The sequence below is a fragment of the Alosa sapidissima genome, chromosome 1 (assembly GCF_018492685.1).
Source record: "Alosa sapidissima isolate fAloSap1 chromosome 1, fAloSap1.pri, whole genome shotgun sequence".
Lineage (NCBI taxonomy): Eukaryota > Metazoa > Chordata > Actinopteri > Clupeiformes > Clupeidae > Alosa > Alosa sapidissima.
Window position 1 is genome coordinate 47811830 of NC_055957.1, and position 7849 is coordinate 47819678.

The following is a 7849-nucleotide window of genomic DNA, read 5'->3' on the forward strand; positions in this document are numbered from 1 at the left end:
AAAGTATGGGAAGGGAGGGGTCTGTTAATGAAGCCGTCGCCTCCGCTTACAGGAGCATCCACTATGTATGACACAGTACAGTACGAGCTGCACACGCAGATACATCTTCATGTGGTCTGTGGCCGCGTCATCACTGGCAACGCTCCATTGTGGTGCATCATGACTCGTGATCAGGAATCGCAGTAGTGGAAGCGAAGCACACAGCAGAACACGGTTACACTAGAATGAGTTCCAGAATTTCTCCCGTTTCTCTCTCTCCCTCTCTCTCATATTGCAGCTCACTGTTTTCAACGAAGTGCATTCAGGGTGATTTTTGCTTTGCCTCTTGCTCATCGCCCCTCACACTGGATATTTTCTACATAAAAAGTGTGTGTCTCCAGGCTGATTGTTACTATCCCCTTTTGCTTGTCAACACAGAGCAATTTGCGCGAGATGAAGTATTGAGCTGTAAAATTGAGCCGATAGCATGTTTCACCCATCATAAAGCATGTCCTCTTTATTGGCCCACTCGCTTGCCTCTGTGTGTGTGTGTGTTTGTGTGTGTGTGTTTGTGTTTGTGTGCATGTGTGTCTCCATGCTCGGCCTGTGTCCAGTGGTCTTTTAATCCAGTACTAAGAGCATCCTCCTGGGCCCAGCCATACTCTTTCACCACTGCCACCATAAACAGTTTCCTGATCAATGCCTGACAGGAAGGTGTGTATTTAAAGTACAAGGTGCTGAGGGACTCGGGCGAGGCCTTCTCCTCAGGCCAAGTCAGGATCTAGTCACTTGGGTTCAAGACAGCTGCTTGTCTTTGTGTGGCTGGTGTATTGCTCATTTTCAGAGGCTGGCGGTGCACTGTATATATTGATTGGGTAGCTGATTGCCGTTGGGGGTTGAGTCAGCGTGAGCTGTTAATGTTTGAGTGTTATGACAGGGCAGGGAGAAGTGCTCTACACGCACAGATAAAAAGGAAATTGAAGGGGGACTGACAGTGCAGGCCAGAAAAGGACACTTTGTGTATGTGCCCATGTGTGACAACACTGTCAGAGTCTTGGGACAGTGAAACAGTTAGATGGAAAAAGAGATGACCCCAGTAAGGAAAAATTACTAGAGATGAGTAGATAAAAACCACATGATATGTCTAGGATGAGCTTAATCTTTTTGCTTTCACCTCTTGTGTGTAGTCCATGCCAAGGGGTGACATTGCTTCTTATTATAAACGGTGTATTATTACAGTACCAGTGACTATAACATTAAGGGTCTCTTGGTTCAAATTTCAAAAGTAAAAACTATTATTGGTTGGGAAATGTTGGGATAATGCAGCCAGTTAACTTAAGCTTTAGCCTTTAATACCAGTTTGCTAACTAGCGAGATTAAGCTAATGTTAGATTATTTATCACACACAAAAAATATCACCACATGACTTTTGAGTGATGCATTGGATTTTTGGTTGTAATTTTACATTAACATATTATTATGAATTGAGTAATTTTATGATATTGGACCTGACTAGCTAACATTCCCTACCTAGCTGTCTAGGTGCATTGTCGATAGCAGTAGACTCCGGACAGACTCCGCCTTCAAACTGGCAAATCCGTGTAACTGTCACCTCAGTTTTACTGTCGTGATGGAGACATTGCCCCGGATCAGACACCAGGGGGCGGAAAGCACAGTCACAACTGATACGGCCAGCCGTCGTGAAACGGAAGCGCTAATTTTTAGTTCTACGATTTCGTCGACTGCCTTACCGCCACCAGAGCTGAGTTAGACATTAACGGAAGCGGTTGGTGAACACGAGATAGTGAAAAGAAGAGTTTGTTTGATTTGTTTCAGGTAAGCCTATTTGCTTCAACTATATTAGAATGAAATACATTATTTTTGCTTTCATATAATGTTAATGGCTCCTTTTGACGTTTACGCTACTTTAAACTGGTCTTGGACAATTAGCTAACGTTAGCTTTTGGGGTAAGCAAGGGTTAATGAAATGTTCATTTTATCCATGTACAAATTTAGCAACGCTTTTTATTCGAAGCAACTTAATTTGGTCAATTTACTTGTTACTTCAGGGCTAGTCTCCGTAGAGCAACTTAGGCTGAGATTTTAACTGTTAACCCACAATTTCCCTTAACCGCTACCGCATCCTCTGTAAGCCAGAAAATAATTGAGATGTGTCTATGTAGTGAGATACGTGTTTGTATGTTAAAATAATGATTTTATACAGTTAGGCGTGTATCCAAGTATCAAATGAATCATGCCTTCTCCCTCCGCCCCTGTCTCTTCAGCCCCAGGACCGAGGCGTTCAGGTGGCGTGACTGCGTGCCCTGTCTGAAGTCAACCGTGGGTCTGTCGATGTGCAGTATCTTGAATTTCCCCTTGGGGATCAATAAAGTATCTATCTATCTATCTATCTAATAATATCGAAAGTTATGTAGCCTACAAACACCTGTCTGTTCTACTCATTTCAACTGGCTGCTCAAAACTGCACAAAAAAATCCAAATTCTTTGACATATAGCAACTTTTTTTTTTAACAGTAACGCAAATAGTTACTTTCCCTGATAACGAGTTACTCTTATCAGAGAGTAATTCAGTTACTAACTCAGTTACTTTTTGGAACAAGTAGTGAGTAACTATAACTAATTACTTTTTTAAAGTAACATTCCCAACACTGATTATTTTAAACATGTCATTAGTTATAAAAGCATTCATATTTACTCAAAAGACTGGTGTCTAGGCACTTACAAGAAATGGACAAGCAGACTGCAAGTGACAAAACTGGGAGCCACACTTTGGGAACCACTGGTTTAGAAGACACCCAGACGCACTGATTCTGGCTCCTTACGGTGAGCACTGTTCATGACCTCCTCATTCATCACACCTGTGGTGAGATGGTGAGAGCTTTGCTGTTTTTTCTGCACTTTTGTGTTTATTCACCGTGATCAGTCACTGGGAGGGCCCTGTAAATGCCTGAAGCACATGAATACAGGCATGATGGATTGAGGCGTCACTGACAGAGCGATCCCATGAAGAGAGGAAGAACGTGTGTGTGTAGTTTATCTCTCCCCGTGCTCCTCTTGGCCAGCTGCTTTTGGATTCCCTCTATTCATGGAAGTGATTCACCTCCTTATGCCTACAATTACACTCCATACAGTACATGACACAGGCAGGAGGATATTTCAACTTCAGTTAATGCATTCCCAAGACTGGTGCAGCCGTAAAATATGCTCTTTAATAAAGGATTACACAAATGCTGTGAAATCTCTGCCAGGGAAACAACAGCACAGTACACTGGAGGCGACACATAATGGAAATTACCTGGGGAGAGTGACTGCAATAATGATATTTTGGTTAAAAAATGCATTATCTATGGTGCAATCCTCATGAATAGTAAGGAGATATCTTATTAAATCCCAGAGGTTCTCAATTAATGTTTCAAATTGATCGTCTGCATCGGCATCCTTTATCCCTCGCTGTCCTCTGAACCTTCAGATGCATCGCGATTATTGACTGTTTAACCTTTTAATCTGCCATCTAAAACCCCTTTTGTCCTCTAACGTGTGTTTCAGTAACACACTGGGTAGAACGAGAGAGGGTGTACCTCGTGACTTGAGGTAAAGTAAATGACACCTTTGTGTTTACTCATTTAGCAGGCACTTTTATGCACAGAGACCTAGAGTGGAGCTAAGTGTCGTTGAGTCACTCTCCAATCTCTATTCTTTCCCAAAGAGGGAGTCTGTCTGTGCCCTAGTAGAACTCCCTGACCCCTGGAGCTGTCTGTTCAGGCATCCTCCATGGCCCAGTCATGCAGTGGGCCTACTCTGGGTGATGTGTTGGGTGCCATGAACAACGACCCTCTCCACCCCCTTGTGATCCGTGATGCGTAGGGAACTGATGGATGGAGCCTCTTCCAGGGCAGACACCATGATGAACGCCCCACCTGGAGACGGCCCTGTGACGGCCGAGCAGAGAGCTCTGCCGCACCAGGCCCTGTCGGGGGGCCCCGGCGTCTCTCAGACGGCCCCCGGACGCCGCCATCCATTCTCACGCCCTTATTTATTCATCTGCTCCCCGGCCTGTTTGTTTCTTAAGCAAGACAAATCGAAAGGAATAAAAGGCGGCCGAGAGTTGTTGTTTTATATTCTGCTGCATGTCAAACGGTTCGCTGCAGGGCTGTGAATCATGCCATGGGCTTTTTGCATAATACGCTGCACACAAGGTGTGATTAAAGTTATCTGATATGCCACCGACCAAAGTTACCAGAGAGGAGACATGAGTGAGCTGGGTTCAGCACCCTGGATAGCAACTTGGGGCTAAAGATGTCTTTTGAATTTGATGCCCTGGACAAATAGGTTTCATTATTTGAACCAAATGTCTCTAGTTAGATCTTTTAAATAAGGCTCGAGGAGGAGCCGGGGCTGTTTGGGGTGGCTGTCCGGGTTGTTGTTGATGCTGGCTGGTGTTTTATATATAAAATATTTATTTTTTTTACTCTAGTGAGTCCATTTTGAATCAAAGGCACTCACTGAAACCTTGTCACTGTAAGGAATGACAGTGCTTAAGTCCGTTGAAATGTCATGCAAAAAGTCGCAACCCTTATTGATGTGCACCAGTCTGAGAGTTTGGCTGACCAGTCTGTCACTATCCCCATACCAATGTTCAAGATGAGAGCACCTCAGTGGAGGGACGAGAAGAAAGCGATAGAGAGAGAGAGGGTTGGGGAAGACGAATCCCTGGAGTGTAACTCAATAAAGGAGAAAGTGTCACGTTGACAAATGCACACTCTGCGATATTATTTATCGCCGAGACTATGTTAAACAGCCAAGGTTTGCTCTGTCTACTTGCTTTCTGTGTGGTGGTGGTGGTGGGGGGGGGGGGGGCTAGCTGGGGGTAAATCTTCTCCACTGCAGGCAGTGATAAATAAGACTCGAGGAGGAGCCGGGGCTGTTTGGGGTGGCTGTCCGGGTTGTTGTTGATGCTGGCTGGTGTTTACCTCCGACCTGAGGCTGCTCCATCACTCCTCCCCTGCCCCCCAGGGCCCTGCAGCGGCGGTGGTGACGTGGAAGCGGCGGCTGCAGAGGAGAGAGCGGTGGTGGACGCGGTTGTCTGGAGGTGGGGGGCGGGCAGGAAGGGAGCGCGTGGGCCCAACACTGACAAAGAGTGCTGACTTTAATTTTGTCCAGGGGGAGATTGTGTCTCTCTACCTCCTCTCCTCTCCTCTCTCTCTCTCTCTCTCTCTCGTTCACTCGTGCCCTCTGGAACAAACAAATATTTGTCCTCATTACTAATTAAACAGTGAGAGGAAGAGCACAAAGGTAAATTGACGACAAACCTTTGAGCAGCCCTAAGCACACAAATACCCACATGCATACACAAACACACAAGCACGTGCATGCTATCGCTCTCTTTCTCCCTCTATCTCTTACTCCCTCTCTCTGTCTCACACACACACACACACACACACAGACACACACCTAGGCTTACACCCCTGAGTCGCCGGGAAAGTGAGTGTGTATCTGTGATTTACGAGCCTCGTTGCGTGCGGGCTGGGGCCTGCACTAGTAAGCTATTCATAAACAAAAGCAGCTAAATAATGAATGTGTGTTTGGCCGCGTGGCCTGCCCATGTGGCGCTTAAATGAATAGGAATTAGTGGCGAGAGCGGACTCAAGCCCTGTGTGATGTTGTTTATGTGTACGCGGATGTTCATTTATCTCTCCCACTGTTTGCTGCCATGTGGCGCAGCCCTGCAGTATGGCGGTTGGGTTGCACTGTGTGTGTGTGTGTGTGTGTCATATATGTGGGTGGGTGTATATGTGTGTGTGTGTGTGTGTGTGTGTCATATATGTGGGTGGGTGTATATGTGTGTGAGAGAGGGAGAAAGAAGCAGAAAGAGATCAAACCTGTTGTTATGGGGATCTCATGGATTTTGGTGGTGGCACAGAGGTAAGCTAGCCTGACTAGCGCCACCACTTCTTAATGAGACGTGGTCTGGGAACCAAACGTTCATTTTCTCGTATTTGAAAAAAATGCCCAGATCCGTTTATTGGGTGCCACGGATGTCTATCAAATGCGTCTGTGCATAGCTCATAGCTGTTCTGTGATTGGTTCCCTATCTCAGGCGAAAATTTGCTCCATGGTCTCCAGGCTGCCTTAGCAGCATGAATCAAATCGCGCGCAAGGCAGCATGGGAACACCCAGGCTAGAGGTAAGCACAGGAGAGAGAGAGAGAAAACTAATCAGACCAAAACAAAAAAATCAGCAGACCTATCAGATCCCAGCACTCTGCTTCTCTAACAAATAAACAAACAAACAAACAAACAAACACACCAATACAACCACAAACCGCCACAAGCAGCCACCTCACCCATTAAGCCACACAACCAGCCCCTTGCCCCCTCCACACCCCTCTCCGCCCCCTGTGGCCAGCTGCAGTGTCTGTGCTACGCATGAATCAGCGATCTGCAGGGGAGCGGTTAGAAACGCTGACCTTTCCGCCGACCATCCGGCGGGCCAGCCCTGGGTCAGCAATTGCTCAACTCGCTCGCCGGCACCTGCCACCACCACACATCTCGGCCCTCTCCCCCATCTCTCTCTCACACACACACACGCACACACACACACACACACACACACACCTACCCTAACTGGAGCTTTTCAGTGCGGCCTGATCTGTCAGAAGTGCTGAATTAAGTGGGCCGTGTGATCTAATGGCACGCGCCAGGCCGATGCCAGGACCTGGGGACGCGTGGCTCCTACCACCGGCCCCCGAGTGATGCCGCCCTGGGCTGACTGACAGCCGGACGTCTGCACGTGGACAGGCGGAATATGTCAGGATGTTTTACACACAGAGCTATACACGCGTCAACACACACACGCACAGACACTGGGATGTACACACACACACATACACACAAATGCATAGAGCACACTCACACTGGCTCATAGAAATACACACTCACAGACACAGTGCACATACTGGGGAGAGTAGTGAAGTATTGTACTGTTTTTTTTTTGTTTCGATTTTTTTTTCATAAAAGGTTACGCAAAGTGATGTATAAGAGCACTGCGATTCCAACAGAAAAAGTCACAAGGTGCCATTGTTTAAAGAACACATGACAGAATGTGTGCTTACAATGGATTAATCACATTAGAATATTTTGATGCATCTTCCGTGCAAAGTCTGCAAACATTTTTGAGTACAGACAACCATTTAATCTGAAAAGATAGAGAGATTAGACACTAACTAGTGACATGTCAGATACTCACACTAGATCAAACTGTCCTGTAACAGCAGTAAAGGCTGCAGGTTTACAGTTGGGGTTTGGTGACGAGGTCATGAGCCTTTGGTGAACTGCGGGGCTTGCGTAAGCCCCCCCACCCCCCAATTAACTCCCATCAGACTGATGCGGGGCCCTCGTATTGACACAGCTGCAGTCAGTGTGACAGGCAGCAGAGGGGAGAGTGGCCCTGGGCCATCCGCTCACCCCCAGTGACATTTAACTAAAAACCAATCTCCATGTCCGTGAGTGCTGCCTCACACCCCAGGGTTGCTGCGAGAGTTTGTGTGTGTGTGTTTGTGTTTTCATGTGTGTGCATGCAAAGGTGTGTGTGTTTGTGTGTGTGTGCATATTAACATGTGGGATCATCCTCTGCATATTAGCATATACCCGTGTTAGCATTTGAGGCCAACACATACGGTAATTACATGGGTCAATTAAACATTCAATTCCTGTTGTGCTTGAACCCATGAGTGTGTGTATGTGTGTGTGTGTGTGTGTGAGGCAGGGTAGCCAGGGAGATCTCCATTACCAGAAGAGAGGTCAAGGTCCGACATACTGGGACATCATCATCTCCATCTTATCAGCGTTGT